The sequence below is a fragment of the Lonchura striata genome, chromosome 1A, assembly GCF_050655825.1.
Source record: "Lonchura striata isolate lonStrDom1 chromosome 1A, ASM5065582v1, whole genome shotgun sequence".
NCBI classification, from domain to species: Eukaryota; Metazoa; Chordata; class Aves; order Passeriformes; family Estrildidae; genus Lonchura; species Lonchura striata.
This window is the reverse complement of record NC_140741.1, coordinates 56,783,433-56,802,962: the sequence shown is the minus strand read 5'-3', so window position 1 is coordinate 56,802,962 and position 19,530 is coordinate 56,783,433. Positions and strand designations below refer to the sequence as shown.

The window sequence follows — 19,530 nt, the reverse complement described above, 5'->3', positions numbered from 1 at the left end:
CTTTTCAATTAGTCTGCACCGTGACAGGAATATTACTGCTCAGCTTTGCTGACGAGGGAAGACTCGGCTACTGGGAGAGATGCTTCCATCAGATCCTATCTTCATTACTGCTAATTCTGTATTTAACCTGGGTTTTCCACTTCCACGTGGGACGTAGTATTGAATCTAAAACAGCTGTCAGAGCTTTGACATCTTTGAAGATGTCATGTTCAAAATGCATACCTTTACCTTTGTCCCATGCATCCAATGGAGACCAGAGAATTCCATTTCATCACAGGATTTTTTCATCATTGTATTTCCAGCCACTACCTGCTCAGCTTCTTCAAGATAAAGAGCTTCTACACTGATCTGCAGAATGCCCAATCCTCTGGTCAAACAGCAGCAGCTTGACATAGTGTTCCTCCTTCATCACTGAAGGCATGTACTCACACAAAGCAGTAATGTGTCTTTTAACACCTGCCCTTAAGCCTCTGGACACTCATTCCCATACACCTATTTACCTGTGCTGGCTCACTCTTTGCATCATTGGCCTGAAAAAGGAGACATAAAACCTTGGTGTCTAGTATCCCAACCTGCCTACAGTCTCCTAATTTTACTTTATCTCTACATTTTAGAGCAGCAGAACAATTGGGCCTCAGAAATCCAAAAATCTTCATACAAATTGCTTGACTGCAGGAGTACATCAAATGCCTGGTGTCAGTATGAACAGAAGAGAGCAAAACCTGCTCTTCAGTAATGAAGGAGGAACACTGTATGTCAAGCTGCTGCTGTTTGACCAGAGGATTGGGCATTCTGCAGATCAGTGTAGAAGTCTCTTTATCTTGAAGAAGCTGAGCAGGTAGTGGCTGGAAATACAATGATGAAAAAATCCTGTGATGAAATGGAATTCTCTGGTCTCCCTTGGATGCATGGGACAAAGGTAAAGGTATCCATTTTGAACATGACATCTTCAAAGACCATTCTCTTCAGGCAGCCAGCAAAGGAACACAGAGAAAGACAGTGGGAGGTAAGTGGCCTTCCCCTGCCTTGGAAAAACACTCAGCTTTAATATACAAGATGTATATCACACAAAGCCTGTGAAAAACACACATTAGGACTTGATCTCTCAGGGCAAAAAGATGAGGCAGTTGTGCTTATTCCTGTTTCAAAGGACAGTTTCAAATCTAAGGTGTTTGCCAGATTCCGCACCTGGGATAGGGCATCCCTGGATGTATGGATAGAGTGGGGAATGAGAGGCTGGCAAGCAGAGCTGTGCAAAGGGACCTGGGGCTCCTGGTGGATGGCAAGTTGAACATGAGCCAGCAGTGCCCTGGCAGCCAGGAGGCACCAGACAGCCTGGGGTGTCCTGGGGGAATCAGGCACAGCATCACCAGCCGGGCAAGGGAGGGGATTGTCCCCTCTGCTCTGCACTGGGGCAGCCTCACCTTGGGTGCTGGGTGCCACATATAGGCTGAGCTTTGGGTGCCACAGTATAAACTGTTGGAGAGTATTCAAAGGAGAGCTACAAAGATGGTGAAGAGCCTTGAGGGGAAGCCGTGTGAGGATTGGCTGAGGTCACTTGGTCTGTTCAGCCTGGAGGAGACCTCATCACAGCTTCCTCACAAGGGGAAGTGGAGGGGCAGACACTGATCTCTTCGCTTTCATGACTAGTGACAGGACTTGAGGAAACAGCATAAAGCTGAGTCGGGGGAGGTTTAGTTTGGATATTAGAAAAAGGTTCTTCACACAGAGGGTGGCTGGACTGGACACTGGAAAAGGCTCCCCAGGGAAGTGGTCAAAGCACCAGCCTGAGTTCACAAAGTGGACAACACTCTCAAGCACCTGGTGTGACTTTAGGGTATATCCTGTGCAGGGCTGGGAGCTGGACTTCAGTGATCCTTGTAGATCCCTTCCAGCTCAGGATACTTGATGATTGTATGATCTTGAAGGCTCACCTTCAGTGTTCTTTTTGGAAAGTGAACTATTGCTCATTTGCCAGTGGTTCTTCCATTTTCTTCTTTCTTCATCCTGATCACACTGCTCAGACTGTTTGGCTCAGTTATGAGGTGGCAAAGAAGGCAAGCAGAATGTTATTGTTGCGTAGATTTTCCATGTGACCACAGTTACAGCTCTCAGTTGGTAGAGTGGCTCTTGCTGGGATTGTATATGCTACTTCTCTGAACTAATTTCTGGGGTCCCTATTTGCTTCATGCACTTCAAAATAGCTTGCAAATGGAAAAAAATGAGGAAATCTAGCATTTCACAGCAGTTGGCCTTTTCAAATAGGAAGCATTTATATACAGACTTAAAACACTGTGTCCACCTCTTGATCAAATCTAAATTTCCAGGTGCCTGCCTGCTTCCCTACCTGGTCAAATCACTTGCCCATTCGCACAGCCTGTATATTCTCACATATCAAGCTGCTGCCTAGCTGATTTAATTTCTTTCTGGAGAGGAACAAGACAGAATTTTTCACTTGTTTAGACATCCAGACAGTGACTCTGCTGTAAGAAGAGCATCTCTTGCATTCCTCCGTAGTTTGCAGTCTCTGGATTGCCACTTAGCTCCTTCAGTTCAAGGTAGAGAAAGATTTCAGTGGTACAAATGGAACCTCACACATTTTAAATTGCTTTTATTTTTCTTTGATTTTAGTATGTAAGGGTTATCTATCATAGTACAGTACAGGAGATCTAAAGGTCACCGTCACATGAAAAAGTCAGTCTCTTTAATTTCTCCCTCTCTTCCCCTCTTCCTACTCTTCCTCCTGTCATCAACTGCACAATTCTCCCCTTTTCTTCCTTGGCAGACTTCTTGCCCTTGGTAGGCCAGTTCATCTCCCTGGACAGACAAACCACCTCATTCAACACAAGCAAGTAAAACTTCTTCTGAGGATTTAGTGAGCCAGAGCAGCTCAAACTGCGAAGCCATGCAGGAGATGGAACAGGAATGCATAGGAAGGAATGGTGGAGGAGGCAGCCCACTCCTTGTAGCAGCAAGATCTGGCTCTTAGATCTGGCCAGCTGCAAAGTGAAACCTTACCTGAATGGAAGCTTGCAGAAGTCTGAGAAGGGCACTGCATAGCCACTGCTGCTATGTCTTCTACTAATGACCTCCCCACCTCCTCTACTCCAACAACTGTTTTGAATAATCAGAAGTTAATTTTAACTCCAAATTGCTTCCCTGAGGATAAGTCCCTCTAAGAATAATTTCCAGCAGTCAGAAGATTAATGGCAGAATGAGTAAACAACAGGAGCCGGTGAACCTCAAAAAGAACAAAGATGGGACTAATGTGTTTTCTAATACCTAGGAGTGGGTTCTTCTCTCTATTATACTTGCACATACTTTGACCAAGTTAGGCAGCTACTTTTTTAACCTCAAGGGTTTCCAGGGCACATGGGGAAAAAAAGGAGACCATTTATTTTTGCATTATGCATATAAGTATTGTTTCTTTATACAAAGCAGCAACCCCAGTGCCCCATGCCACAGCCCAAGCATATGACTTTATCCTACTTTGCAGCCGCACTGAGTGTATCAGAAAAATTGTATTCCTTACCATCTTTGCTCTGGCAGCTGTGTGGCTTGCTGGAGCTATGTGCAGCTTGGGCAGGTGTGAAGCATGACAGACGTGGGTTAACATTTGGCAGTGTGACCATACTGTGGAAGGGTAGGCTGCCACATGTGGATTACTCTAATTACCTCTGGCATTGAAAAAAAGCGAAGGCAATAGTTTTTGCTTTGTGCCTCATGCACTGCACAGTACATGTGGGCTCTCCTGGTATATTATTGCTCTGCCTGACAATAGGTGCTGGGAGAATAAATCATTTGTGTAGTTACTATACTGTGAGCGTATTGACTCTTCATGGTGAGCTACCAAAGGGATGAGTACAGGCAAAGTCAACCTTCCATACTGAGGTCATTCTTCCAATCTGGAAGTGGGGGAAGAGGCACGTGATTTGAAGGTGTTTGTACTGTAATGTGTCCCTGACACGCTGCTGATGTCCTTGGTGTTTCTGTGAGCAGAAAGACTTCAACACATTCATGTATCAAAACAAAAATTGCTCATTAAGTTAAAGTCAGCTGCATTTTATGATCTTGTATAGCACTACTCTGCTTGCAGCCCAATGCCCTTGGAGGATATTGCTGTAGGCATATTTTAACTGCAGTCATTCTCCTCCACTAGATTCTCAGCAGACGGGGATTAGGATGCAGTACTTGGCTGAAGCTGCCCTGCTGACAGATCGCAGTGACCTTGCTGTGACTTCTGCTCTGATCTCACTGGCACTGCTGGAATTTGACACACTAGAACATGAGATATTGGCTCCATTATGCCACTAATTGGTATCCAGAGCATTGTGTTCCTGCCTCCTTCACCATCTGATGTAGGTGGCAGATAGTTCTAATTTATCTTTGCCATGTGATTTAGAAGGCTTAAGTCTCTATCATCAGCTAGTTGATGCCCTTATCCTTTCATGTGGCTGTCTTTATCATATGCAGGTGTAGAGCTTGACATAGGCTTGCATTGTAAGCATGCTTGGTCTCCTTATTGCTGGGTTTTCTTCTGCAATGAAAGGAATATTTTTTTTTTAAATTTTAAGCACTGAAAAAAACCAAATATTTGTCTCATGCATCTCTAGAGTTATATCTTAAAATATTTTCTCTATTTTTGAAATGTACAACAGCATAATAGTTTATTTCTGCAAGATTATATATTTTTGGACTGCATAGCCTGATTTTATTTTCCTCTGTCAGTGTTGTGGAAGGAAAGACATAGGAAAAATTCATATTCTTAACCAAAATATTTCAGAGCTTGCTTTGAATAATATTTTTTTGTATATAATTATTTTGTCCAAGAATCAGAACACTGAATAAAAATATTAACAAACTGAAACAGAAAGCAGCTCCACATGGCTTGATGTCTATAGCAACTTTTTTCCTCATGGAAAAAAAAAAAAAGACAGTAGTTTTCCGAAGTCCAGTTTTGTCAGTCCTACAAGTTGGAATTTCATGCTGTAAACTTAATCATTAAGGGAGTTTATGACCGTGAAGAATATGACTTGCAAATGCATTGGTATCAAGGGGACACAAATGGCAAATCTGGCCCAGAGGGAGCACAGCAAGTAGTTGTTAGCAGAAAACTACCTGACACAATTAACAGCAAAAAAAGTTGTGGATTTAATTACTGCAGCTCTGCTAGATGAAAATAGAAATTAGTTATTTCTGTCACTGGTAATATACCAATGGTTAAAGCTGCCAGGAACTTGAGCATTGTCAAAGTGGCTTTTACCTTGCAGGGTCCTGGCTCCCCAGGTGGAATTCACAATCTGCTGTTAGACCCTGTAGCTCCATGGCAACCCATGGAAAAGAAGGTGTCTCAAAAAGGAGTCTGCAGCTACCTGAAACATTATATATGAAATTCTGAATTACACAGCAGGTCTGAACACCACTTTTTTTTTTTTTTTGTTTATCCTAGGCTGTGGGAGTATGCCTAGGCTAAATGAGAATCTATCCTTTTTTTAGCTGCAGAAGTACACCCTTTAGTAATGGGGTAGATGACCAGTGTTGCCCAAAAGTTAGAGCTGTGGATGGTTGGGGACAACTCCCTGCTAGGGAGGCTCTTCCTCATCCTCAGTTCAAGGACTGTTCATACCTTTTACACTAGGCTGCCCACATGACACAGTCCTCCATCTGAAGGGTGTGAATTCTTGTGTGAGCACAAGTAATCCTTTTTCTTTTCAAGCCAGGTCTTATAAGCTCTCAGAGATAAGCACTATACCCTTGATAGCTCAGCTACCTCAGGTGGTATAAAATAAGCAGGATGGCTCCTGTGACAGTGTTGGAAACAAAAAGTTTTAATAAAAGGCAAAAATAAAAAAGCTCTTTACAGAGAAATGCCGAGTCAGGGCAAGAAGTTCTTGCTCCTGCTAAAATATTTCACAAAAGTGATTTACTTCTTTTGTTCTTTTCTAGGGAACTGTTTAGGTGGGACCTTTTGGCTTCTGTCCAATTAGCTATGCATTTTAAGTTTCAGGCGAAGTCTCCAAGGTCCTATGAAGTGTCTTTTAACCAAATTCAGGAGAGAAACTTCTGGGCTTTTTTCCTTAAGGGGACAAAAGGTAACTTGTTTACCCCGTCAACAGGGGGCACATTCCTTCACACAAGGATTTCCAAATCTCAAAGCAGGGTAAGGACAAGTGATAGGAAAGCTTGTAGGACAGCAGAGCAATTGTCAGCATAGGTATGAATGCAACTCACATCCCTGAACTGGTTTATTGTAACTGTGCCAGGTTTGTGCTTTCTCTGAGCAGGTAGTAGGTGGCAAAGTAAAGAAGATAACTTCTGATAATATTGACAAGGTGAATTAAAGATTTGTAAACTATACTAATGAGGCTACTCCAGAATGGAGGTCAAGAAGGAATGTTAAAAAAGTTTAATGCACAGGACATGCAAAAGGTCAAGCTCTCTCTTTTACACTTTAATCTCACTGATTATTTTTAACTGGCCTACAAAACCTGACAAACAGATCTAAACAAGCAGATAGCTTTTATTGGGAAACACTGAAGATTGATTTCCTGAATTTTATTGGCTCCCTTTTTGAGTACAGATACATAAAACTGAAGGCTGTATTTATTTCTACAATAAAGATGTGGCAGAGATCTGTGCATAAAAATCTTCTCTTTTCCTTGGCTTTAGTAACATGACCTACTTTGGGGTTAGAAATCCCACATCAGAAGTTATCATCTACATTCAGCTACATTGGATGATGATAAACTACTGCCCAGTAGTTTGGTGACTTAAGGAAGAGTTATACATGCATTTTAGCTATTTGTTTTTCTTAGATTTAGGTGATAGAAGATGAATTTCCTAGATGAGATTGAAGAGCATGTCAATCACTTTGCTGGTTTCCTAAAACAATTAGATGTTTTACGAGTTTGTTATTGCTGCTTCTTGAAACATACTTAGGGATTTTTATCGTCCACTTTTCCCTTGTGTCCGAACTCCTCTGAAGTATCTGTTAATGTCTCATAGTATTTTTCCTTGGCATTTCCCATGTCATTGTAAGTATTTGTAACATAGAAGAGAGAGAGGTTTGGATTTTTTTTGTTTTACAAAGGAAGAGTCTTAGTTAAAAGACAATTGCCAAACTCATTATAAATTGAAGGATTCTTTACCAAACAGACATACACAGCAGTGTGAAGTGGTGTATCAGGGTGCTGCATTCAAACCCATCAGCACAACATGACCTGATTTATTTTCTTGGATGTTGGTTAGACTTCAAGAGGTTAGACTTCTTAGGGACTGGGACTTTAGGCAGTGGTTCCACAATATCAGGCATTTTGTGGCAGTGACAGATAAGAGGGTTTCTGCGTCCTTCTCCTTGCCTCCATATACTCTTTCCTTCCCCTGCACTGCAAGGAGCTAGTCCTTCAGTTAGCCAGTGCAGAAGTCATGAGCCAGATCAAGGAACTAATCCATTGTGAAAATTAACCTTTGCTTTTTTTAAAACTCTGACGGGCTCTTTTGTAGAGAACACAGTAGGGTTTCAGGAGTGGTAGTGCAGGTGTGGTGTTTCACAATGACGTTGTGAAGGACCTGCTTGGCCTTCAATGGGAGATGAAGATGGAACTCTAGGATGGGACGTTTTTGCTGAAAATCAGTTATCGTGAAACTGTGGTCTCAAATTTTCCATCTTCCCTAGTGAGAGCAGAGCCCTTTCCTTGCTTCCTTGCTGCCTCCTTGGACTTATATAAGGCATCCTGCAGAATTACTCTTTAACCATCTTTTTTCAATAAGGCCACTTTGAGAGCATTCTAGGTTTGCACTGTGTGCAGATTAAAGTTTTTATTCCCCTATTGATCACTAAGGTATTGAAAGCACACTGGTTATTTCCTACTTCCTGTCTGCAAGTGTTGCTGATACAGTAATTTTTATTGAATTGCTTAAGCATAGCATGGTCAAAGGTTGGGAAAGTTGCAAAACCACAAGTGGCTAAAAATTCTCCAACCTAAAGACATGTTTAAGGAGTCATAAACCTATCATCAATAGCTTTGTAAATGGAATGACAGACTCTGTTAATCATTGTAAATATTCTGCTCTGAAGAGTTCAGATACTGTCACCAAGGAGTGGTCCAGTCCACCTCTCATTAGGATGAGGAAACTGCTCTACTTCAGAGGACTGGTGCCAAGCTCTCAAGGTACAGCCAGCTAGTCTGCATTGCTGGGGTGTGGGCCCTTCCTGTACCCTTATGAGGAGAGCAAACCAAAAGTGTTTCTGGCTTAAATAGGAGTCTCCACAGACTCAATCATAAACCCACAATCCAGGGGAGAATCTTTCACTTCTGTATGGATTGTGAATTCCTCCCAGAGCCTTGGAACTATGACTGTTCCTGCCCAACATATCCCTATATGGATCACACAGGGTAACAAACCTGAGCCAGGTAATGGATGGGCACATGATCCCATTCCTGTTGAATGCATTCTGCTGTGGATATTGGTTTTGTGTGTTTAGTCACATTTTAGAGGAGCTGTGCAACAATGGGCAGTACTTGATCTGACATAAAATCTGCCAGGTCAAAATTAATTAAAAAAAAATCTTTTATTGCATTTGAACCAGCAGAGTGAATTCATACTGGATGAGTGCCTAACGTCCCATGGCACTTCTGTGTCTGTTTCCTGTAGCCTTAGAGAAGAGTTTACCATATTGTTGAAGGTTTGTATACCAGAAAAAGTGGGGCTGGGTGCATTTACGGCAGGGAATAGTGAGGACATTTCTCTGATAGGTGGAGAGGATCTAGTTTTGGAGCTGGTAATCAGGGAGCTTAATGAAAACTACACTGTCAATAAAGATAAGGAGTGAGGGATGTCTGGATTCAAAAAGGCAGCCCTCTTAATGAATGAAAGCAGAATGTGGGTCTGTCTCATGTTACAGACATGTCTCAGAGTAATTTTTCTAAGGGTTATAAAGGATACTGCTTTAAACACCCTTCTTCATTGGTTTTATCAGACATGGGGTGATGCAGCCAGTGACTGTTACTTGAGTAAAGAGGTGTGTATATCCATGTGTACAAACACAGACTAAATAATGTCATTGTCTGAGAAACTTAAATTACCCATGTCTAGATGGGTGTGATCTGTGCTTCAAAGGTTCAAATTGGAAGCACTATTAACAAATACAGTTTAATTACTGTCCTTGGAGCCTCAGCACTGCCGGGTATCAACAGCTATCTGCTGACTGCCATTCCTTGATCCTAAAAATAGACAGAGATAGAGACAATATAAACTGAAACCATAAAAAGACAGGATCAATTTTTTTCTTTCCAAAGGAAAAAGAAGGCGGCATAGCTTAAAAGGCAGATGTAGGCATGGACAGTTTGGTTTGTTACCTTTAGAGGAAAACGTTATCAAACATGTACTCAGAGCCTAGAGATTCCCAGATATGTTTATCTAGAAAGGAAGATAAATTAAAAAAATAAAGCCAGGAATAACTGTTTTAAGTAGGCTAGGTATGTCTTAAATGACTCAACTTTCCTGAGAAGTGTTGCGACCTCCACTTCCGCCTGTCCTACCCCTCCCTCCTTGCAGGTGAATGCTCTTGGGAGCAAGGATTTGAGAAACTCCTTTGCTGGATAAGCAAGGAAGAGCTTGGCTGAGAAAATATTATTTCTAATGCTGCATTTATAACCTTGATAAAATCTCCATGGCAACAGAAGTTGCTGAATAGAGTTGGTCATGACATTTTGACAGAAGTGTTCCACTAGAAAATGCTATTTTAATGCAAAAGTGTTGGGGAGAAGGATTTGATTTTGACAATATTTTGGTCTGAAAAAAATGGAAAAAATCTGAGAGATGTCACAGAAGGAAGAGGCTTTTCTCTTTTTTTCAGCATGCTATCTTTCCTCCTGGGACCGTTCATGTCAGGAAACAAGACTAACATTTTTCCTTTTCTATTTTGGGATTAGTGGTTGAATTCCCAGTTTGTCTTCTCTTTTTGACTATTTATTATAATGCTATTATTAAAGTCGCTAATCAAAACAGGAGATAAGAGAAGCTACAAATCTTCAAATATCTAAAGTATGTACTTTAGGAAAGAGAAATTTTGAGATAAAGCAAAGTAATACACTGGAAGAGTGTACTATAATTACTTGCCCATTTTGTTTTTACTGGTTAATTTTATACCATATAGCCTAAAATCTCAGATTAGAACTGTTTCCTTTACTTATCTTCATCCCTTCTCTGTACCCTGAACTCCTGATGTAATGATGGCCAGAGACATGTCACTGTAGATCATATTCTCTCACTAACATTGTTAGTTTCACAGAAGAAAGGTCTTGGGACCTCTAAGTGCCAACCTCATAATTTGTCTCTTTTTCCAGTGATGGCTCCTCATGAAACTAGTGCAGAAAATGGTATGGGTAATAAATGTCTCTGCAGAGGCAGTTTTTAGTTGTTCTGCTTCATGACTCCTTATTTGCTCACATAGTATTAAGAATACAAATAAAATGAAGCATTCTGTGCAGTCAGAAGAGACAGAGAAATAGGCACAATCTTCAGTACAAACGTTATTTCTAAGCTCTTCCCATGGGATTTTTGGAAATGTATTCGGCAATCGAGATCATTAGTCACATGTGCTGATTAGCTCTGTTGCTTTACTGCCTGCTGTCCCTAGTAGCCATTTCAGTATCTCCTCACACTGCTCTGTTGCTGAGGTTACTGGAGGCTACCCTTGGGCCTTCCCCTGCTCCCCCCACACTTGCTGCATCTCCCTGAGAATTGTCTTTTTCAGGGTTTCACGGCTGAACATGGGATCTTACCCTGCAGGGCCAGGGGATGCCTTCATTCCTGGTCCAGTGCCAGGTGAATTTGCCCTTGTCTCACAAGTCCAGTGACGTGCTGCAGGGACGGACTGGTCTTTCTCCACAGCAGTGGCCTTGTCTTCAGGCTTGTACTGGCTCAGTCAGCCACAGCAGGTGTCCCCAGCTGGAACCTTCTGGCAGTGCTGCAGCTGTGTCGTAGTGGTACACACAAAAAAATCCAGCCTGCTGTCTTTACCTGCGAGAGGATGGGAAGCAGATATTTTGGCAGATGTCAGATGCCCTTACACCTCCTCCTGCACTTGCCCATTCGGCAGCACGGAGTCAGAAACCACTGCTGCCGCTGCCAAGAATGCATACCTCACTTTCCAAGAGCCAGCCATCACATCACCACCAAGCTGTGCATATTTGCCTGGTGTGGACTCACCGTGCAGGAATGTACCATCTCACTGGAGGCGATTGCACCACCTAAATGTGCTGGGAATGGCGATAGTATTAGTCAAATGAGGTACCTGGGGAAAGCATTAACTTTCTAACTAGAATGGCCAAGGTGATCAAAAGGACAGAGGTCACCAGAGAGAGAAATAACTCAAGGTCATACAGCATGTTAGTAGCAGAGCTGGGGTGAGCATCCTCCATCCCAATTATCAGGCCTTTTTCCTATCACCGGTCCTATTGTAGACTCATGCTTTAGGTTCAGGGGGCTTACATCTGCTTTGGATATATTTTTCCAGGAAAACGTTGTCTCTGTTTACTTCAAACTACATCACAGGGTTTGCACTTGTTGTGGCCACTCAGCATCTTGACTCTGGTGTTAAAACTGGCAGAGGCAGATAAAATTCTTTTTCAAAGATGACGGATGGAAAAAGGTGGAAAGCCAACACTGAATGCCAACTCTGATAGGAGGCTGATGCAAAAGAGGCTGAGGAATCATATAGGATTTCTGACCTGGTTATATCACAGGGAATGTTTTTTGTAGATGCTCAAACTGATGTACATTGTGTTTTGGCATGTGTTTGTCAGTGCCCTTATTTTATAGCCTGGCTGAAGTCTCATTGACAGATGGCACTCAAGAGAGTGCTTTTTATATGTGTCAGTGTCCAACTCAAATATAATTTCTGAAAGGAAAAGGTGCTTGGGGTTGGAGGGATCTGCTGCACTGCCAAAGCATTTTGTAAAAGGTGCTTTAGTGATACTTCATACTCTTCAAAAAGGGGAGGTGTGTGGGAGATGAATGAGGAACATTGGCTCCCACAGATTTAGAGTCAGCAGTGATTCCTGTAAGTGAACAGTAGTTATAAAACAGAAGAACAAGAAAACAGGATTTTAATTTACATATACCCTGTGTCCAGGAGAGACAGGACTTGGGCAGTGCTTGTCTTACCCGGTGTTCTGGAGAATGATTTTTTGTCACAGCTTGACCAATTTCTTAGCTGAAGACTGAGTATATTGTGAGTGAACCCAAATGTAGGCTATTACTCCTTAGCAGCGTTCTCCTTTGTGGGACAGGGACCTCAGGGCTGACAGTCACTCCACTTTAGGCTGTGCCCTAACCAATGGGGTGCTTTCCAATGAAACCCAAACATGATGGGCATACCTAGGTGCTGGCACCAAGCTCCATCAACAGCTCCAGACTGGAGGAATGATGACCCAGATCCAGAATTCATCCAGGGTATCCATTTGGGAACACAAGGAGATGAGGCCAGAGACAGGGCTGGAGACAAAACTGCAGTGTGGATCTGAGGTCCTGGCAAGAGGCAGGGCTAGAGGCTGGCACTCCTGTGGCATCTCTAGCTCAGGGACTTATGACTCTGGACTGAGTTGAAATGAAGTCCTAGACCCACCCAGGGTGGTGGCAGAAGCCCCAGGTGAGTTTCATCAAGACCATTAAAGAATCTTGGTGCACCTAGGGCCCTGACAAAGAAGAGAAAGTGTGGTTTAGCTACAGGAGGTCTCACATGCAATGGCTGTCCAGGTTTACGAAAAGGAGTAAATAATTAAATGCTTTCTTCAGGAGAAGTATCTGGATCTCAGTGTAGCTGCTCTTTCTAGATGTGGAGCTGAAGTATTTGCAGACTCTGACTTCTTCCCATATTTTTGGGAGTCAGGACATGTCAGTTCAGACATCTCCACTTCTGAGTCTTCTGGTTGGCCTGTGTTCTGAGTAGCAGAGGTTCAGGCTTCTAGTTGAGGTATGTGTGGACAAGACAGCAGACAGGCTGAAAAACAAGCATAGTCAAGGGATTTATTAAGCACAGGCACTTCACTCTTTACATGTAGTAAGGAGCTGTACACATCTCTGAAAGAACACAGGTCCATGAAGCACCTTTTGTGGAAGTCTGTGGCAGAGACAAATATAGAATCAATTTATTCTTGGAAGTATTCAGCTGTGTAATGATCCTTTCTGTTCTGGAAGATATAAATCTACTTTAACACATGCTTTACAACTTCTGCAGAAAAAGAAGTAAGCCTGAAGAGCCAATAGTGCTCTCTGGAAGGTATCTCTGTGTAAGATCTGGCGTGCATCGAATGAGGTACGGGGTCTTTGCAAACCACTGGTATGTATTCCTGCATCATGCATGCTGAAAATTCCTGAAAAACTCTCTTGTAAAGAAAAGATATTGTATTTCAGGGGAAATGAAGATAGGGCGATGCATAGAACTACATGATTTTCTTGGTTTTTTCTGTAGTCTCAGATTTTTTTTCTGTGACCGGTTTGTTGTGTGCCACTTCACAGGGCTTAAGAGGAATATAAAATATTTCACAGTATAAGCCCTACTTAATGAGATTTTTAAACACTTAAGAGGCATCTGTACCAAGATGGTAATTATATGGATACCAGTATCTGTGTGAGCCATCTGAAGCCTTTAGGTTAAACTGGACATGGACCCACCCTTCCTGTGTGCCCTCCCCAGGGTGTCGAGAGTTTGCCTGCATCATGTTTGCTACAGCAGAATTGTGAGATGTCTCCTCTGAAGGGGACCACATCTTAGAGGGCTTTGATCCCTCTGCCTTGTGCAGACATCTTTTTTCTCTTCACTCTGACTGACCTTTTTACTGCTCCAAAACTCAATCCTTAATATTCCTCTCCCAGGCTACCCTCCTCCATGTCTCCTCTCCTCCCATGTATGTGAGAAAAAGTTCTCTTACACCAGGCTATTCCCTGCTAAGCTTCAAACTTCCATCTCCAAATATGGGGATATAAGAGCTCCCAAAGAAAAAGTTAACCTGTTCTTTAACATGAACAAAATGTAGGCAAAGCAGACTTTTATTCAGATTCATTTTTACACATTGTTGCTCCATTATGACTGATACTGCCTCAAAGCAGATGTCCAGATGGAAAATTTAAACTACAGAGATGGAGATCTGGTGAAGTATTCAGAACTAAAAAAAAAAAACCATAATTGAATGGGAATGTGAGATAATGCTAATTATAGGTGTGGCAAGCAGCTGTAACAACCAACATGGCAATTTCTGCTATTTCTCTCAGTGTTTTGCAATTTAATACTCTTACACTCTGTTGCCTATTTTAGAGCAAATGCTCACTAGCAATTCACAACCAGGTAATGCTTGTAAACATCTGGAACAGAGATTATCCTAAAACGGGTAAAGGAAACACTTTTCCATGTGGCTGGGATGATGTCTGTTCCTGACCTCTATAATGAATGGAGTTTAGGGAAACCAATCATTAGAGGGAGGAGAGGAAGGAAACTCAGGGGAGAAGGTGGAGCAGGACAGAGTGCCAAAGTGTCAGAGCCAGCAGAATCAGTAAGTGCACAGACAAAAGTAGGACCAAAGATTTACTGTAAGCAAGAAGCAGAGTCAGTATGTGAATAAAAACCAATATCAGGATAAGTAATGACTATGATTTGAGATTAACAAACATGCTTGGTGCTTCTGTCCTGTTCATAGAAGCTGTTATCTATCCCTGAAATTATGACAAGGAAGATCAGTTGTTATTTTTGAATGATAGTAAGTATTTTCTCTAAATAAAGGGCAGGTGGAGGAAGTCTATCCATGAAGAACTAGACTAAGTCTATCCATGAAGTATTGACCTGAAATCTATGGCTCTAATATAGAAAAAAGAAAATTAATTTACATTTTTGTATCTTTGGATCTATTAGTTCATTAATCCTGCCAAGTATATTTGCCCAGCTCATCCCATCTGCCTCTGCTTTCTGTGTATGAAATTCCTGAGAAGGTTTTGCAGGTTTTTGGTGAGAAGAGGCTTCAGAACTCAAAGATGCTGCATGTAGCAGCTCATAAACCTTAGCTATGCAAGTTTTAGGATGTGGTAACAGGTAGTAATTTAATATAACTTCAATGCAATCAGAGTAGTATTATCAGACTGACAGCATGAAGAATAAAGACAGACATAGTTTTGTGTCATCTGTCACTAACAGCTGTTCACTCACTTTAATATCACAGAATATTCTGAGTTGGAAGGGACAGAGGGGAATCCTCAAGTCCAGCTCTTAAGTGAACCCACACCCGTGGCATTATTAGCACTAAGCTCTAACCAACTGACCTAATCTCAACCCACTTCCAGATGCTGTAAAAATAGATTGCATTGCATCTGGATGGAGTAGGTAGCATGACAAAAATTTGTGTGAATGTACTTTGTGAAATTCACTCTTAAAAGAGTTTCACAGTGGTAAGGTAAATCAACAGTGTGATTAAGAGTGGTTTGGAGAGAGGAAAGGGAGTGGAAGGGAAAAGGGAAATACAGTGATATATTGTAACGACAGTTACATTCATTTCAGAAGCTACATTGAATTTTGTAGTTAATGTTTTTTCATGGCAGAAAATCACCAAGTTTCTCTTGAATATAAACTCTGTAAAAGTTATTAGTTATTTTAAAATGTTCATATTCAGAGCAGAACAAGAAAAGAAACTAGGGAGGACTATGTGGGAAGAGAATCCACCCAGGTTAAGGGGCAATGGTGGCCTTTGGGAGTCTTTAGCTGCCTCAAATTATGGAGTTATGCTTATAACACACAATTTAGAGCAGAAGTTTCTATGTCTCTTCATTAAAAAAGGATAAATTTAATAATAGTGAAGAGCTATGCAATATAACACTGTTTTTGAAACATGTCAAACAGGAATGTCTTACAAATCTGAAAAGGTTCTGAACAGTGGAGATCTTGGAAAGGGACAATACACAATTGGCTTGACTGCAGTATTACAAGAGCCTTTTGCTGATTGTGGTGTAATTCTTGCTCTGACATTAAACCATGTTTAATACTGTGCTTGCACAGCATTGATTTTCAGTTCCAGGAAAAGAATTTAAATCAACTTCTATGATTCTGGAAAAAAACAAATCTGATATTTAGATTGGCTGAGCAAATAGAGATATTTTTTAAATGGTTTCAATAACTTTCTGTAAGATAACAGTTGGCTTTCAATGGATATAGCTGGGTAATTAGTCAGTCATGACTGAAATCAGAATTATAGAGCTGAAAATTGTTGTTTAATTAACATTCTTCCACATCTGGAACTTTCACAAGACAGTAAATTGTTCCAATTCTTCCTGAAAAAATAATGGCTGAATACCTGTAAAATCCATTATGTAATAATAGAATTGCTGCTAGCATTACATTAGCAATTTTGAGGACCTGGCTTTGCCAGCCCTTTTTGGACTTTTCCTGGGAACTTTTAATCTCAGGCATCTCAGGCATCTCCAACTGTAAATGTTTTTGTATACTTTTCCTCCCACAGTTGTAGTGGCTTCATTGAAATAAATTAAGTGCCATTTTGAAGTGAAGGGCCTTCTATTCATAAAATAGTTGATTTTTGCAGAGATTTGGACAGGTTGTCTAGTATGTTTAGGGAGTTCTGATATTTTTTTCTACTTCAGACATATATAAGGAACTTTAAATTTTTTTCCCTTTACAGCTTGAGATGCATCAAGACATTTCTTGGTAAGTGAAGCACGCACACTCCTTTTCTGTGGACTGTGCTCCTGATTTGACAAAGAACAAAGGTGCTTGGTGGCACACTTACCACTTCATCTTTCATGTCTTGAAATAAGGAAAGTATCTTTGGATCTAACCAATTTTACGAATTAGCTAGAATGTAATTTCCTAAATGCCTATGAAAACTTCATTTATAATCATGCAGTTCTGAATAATATTTTGCTGTGATAAGTCTCAGTGATTTCCAAAATTGATGTGTCTGTGTTCCTAATGATTCCTCCTGGTGCAGTTTTGTTGCTGCTTTGGACACTAAAGCTGTTTTCTCAGAGCCACCATCATGCCATTTTTTCCTTTAGTTGCTCAGCCTGATGTTACAAGTGTAGAAGTTGTGATTTCTGTTATCTTGGAGTGAGTCTCTTTTGAGTCTCTTTTGATTTCTTTTTTTTTTTTTTTTTTAAGTAATTTTGCAACTTAGGAATTATTCAATTGCTAGTAAAGATGTCATAATCATAGAATACTTTGTGTTGGAAGAGACAGATCATCTGCTTCCAACCCCACTATTGTGGGCAGGAATACATTCCATTTGACTGTGGTTCTCAGAGCCCCATCCAACCTGGCCTTGAGCACACTTCCAGGGATGAACATCCACAACTTCTCTGTGCAACTTGTTCCACTGCCTCATCATCCTCACAGTAAAGACTTTCTTCTTACTATGCAGTCTAAACACACCCTCTTTCAGTTTAAAGCCATTCCCCCTTGTCCTATCACTATGTGTCTTCATAAAAAGGTTGTGTGGACAGAAATTTAGTTATATTTTTGCCTGTAACTTTGTAGAGTGATTAGTGCTTTAAAGATGTACAAAATCATGGATAAGTACCACTATTAAGGATTAATTTTATTGCTTATTTCCTTGTACGGTTTCTCCCAAGGTGTAAATGGGAGCACCTACTGGACCACATTGTGATGCCCTCCCACTGTGTCCACCTACATTCTCTCCTTTTTGCAGGATGAAAAATTAAGAGAAATAAATTTGTGTACCTTTCCTTCCTTCCTTGTAAGCTGGATGCCAACAAGTGGCTCAGGCTCTTGATATCACCCCAGGTCAAGATAAGACATGCCAGATATGCCTCCACCTGACATTTACAAAACACTGCTGGTTCCCACAGTACAGACACAGCTTGAGAGAATTCTTTGGGCAGGTTGCTCTGGTAGCAAGAGGGCCAGAAGAAGCATAAGTATCTGGATTGAATAGGAGCAATCAAAGGCTAGGGAAATAAAATTTATTTTACATTGAGTCTATTGTATTATCAGGCACTCCTTCAGTTCCTTCCTTTTATCTATTTGGATCAAGGTTTCTGGAATAATTTCATGCCTTTTGTTTTACCACATGAGGAAAAATATGAAAAGAAGAGAAGAATGCTCAACCCTTTTATCAAGGGTTTATGTTGAAGTCATTAAGATCTGATTCAGAAGCCTTTTAAAAAAGTATACAGACCCTGAAATATAATGGAAGCAATGCTTCTAAATTCTCAGCAAAGGCTGGGTTTATTTATGTCTTTTTTTCAAGGTGTTGTGCAACTATACAAGTTTGATGACACATCTCATGGCAAGGTTTTGCTTAGTTCTTAATTATCAAAAACAAGAATACTTACACATGCTTATAAATGAGGATGCTGGTGACACTTTCTGTTTTGTAATGTTTAACATGCAGATTGAATGTTTTGAATTTTTGCTTAGCAGGATAAGAGCTGCACCATAACTCTTTTAAAAATAGTCTTCATATCTGAGATGTTAATTAAAGTTTCTATTTTGGACATTGAGACTTAAATGCTTCCAAAATAGCTTTACATGGAGCAAAGTAAGGATTAGGACAACGTGAAATATGTCCTGGTGTTTCATCAAAATATGGAGTGCTACCAAGCCTAGACTTTTGAGGGGTGTGTTGTGTAGTATCCATGGGATAAAATTGTTTCCTTGCAAGGCAGGAAACAATTGAATAAAACTCTCTCCCATATTAGCTATTTCCTATTAGGAAACAGTGGATATTCTTCATAGCTACACTTTATGAAGTGCATGTCGTGATAATTGCCAAGTGCTGTGATACCTCTTCTTATTTGGTAAATCTTGTACATGTGGATGAGATATTATTTTTCCATGGATATGTTTATATGGATTCCAGCCAGTGCCTCTACCTAGAAAACTATGTCAATGTAATGCAATGTTATGTAAGTTTTGTTTTGGTTCTTATATGCTGCACATCACAGGGTTGAATGTCTTCCAGAAGTGCATTAACTGGTGAAATTTTCATCTGCTAGATATGGTTTTTTCTCTTCCATTCATTCTAAAGAGGACTTTTGTGGTCTCTTTATTTTTGACCTCTTTTAAAATAGTTATATTATCTGTACATGGTTCTGTATGTGTGTGCGTGACTCACATTCAAAGTAGATGATAGTGAGCTTTGTGCTGGAGATAATTCCAGTGGAAACTCATCCAGAAATCTGAAACTGGTCTGAGAAAGCCCTGTTTTCTTTGGAGATGGATAATAATCATGCTGCACCTGCACAATGAAGCTACTGTCAGTTTTTCCTCATCCCGTCTCTCTCTGCAGGCAGCCTTTCAAATGAGTGTCTGGGGTCCCAAACATCTGAATCCCTTAAGAACAGGGATGCACTGAAAGCAACCCTGCAGATTGAAAACAGGTCTTAGATCTGTACCCATCCAGGAGTGGTTCTCACAGCAGCTGAATCTTGCCTTTGCACACTTGCATTGCTGTCTCTCTGCAACATGCAGTGGTGAGAGGGATGGCAGGACCCAGGTCAGAGTGCTCC

At 41.0% G+C, this 19,530-nt stretch overlaps 1 protein-coding gene across 4 annotated transcripts in view; it reads left to right on the top strand.

Annotated features, from left to right (window-relative positions):
• The window catches only part of EEA1 (early endosome antigen 1), a 334,518-nt gene that overhangs the window by 44,472 nt on the left and 270,516 nt on the right, over nt 1–19,530 (top strand). Inside the window, exons 1-2 of one of the 4 annotated variants that reach the window (XM_085570233.1) lie at nt 13,243–13,321; nt 16,683–16,708. The exons of the other annotated variants lie outside the window; for them this stretch is intronic. The gene's annotated coding sequence lies outside the window, so the exon portion shown is untranslated. Of the gene's footprint in view, nt 1–13,242; nt 13,322–16,682; nt 16,709–19,530 lie in introns of those variants that run through there. 4 annotated transcript variants of the gene reach the window in all.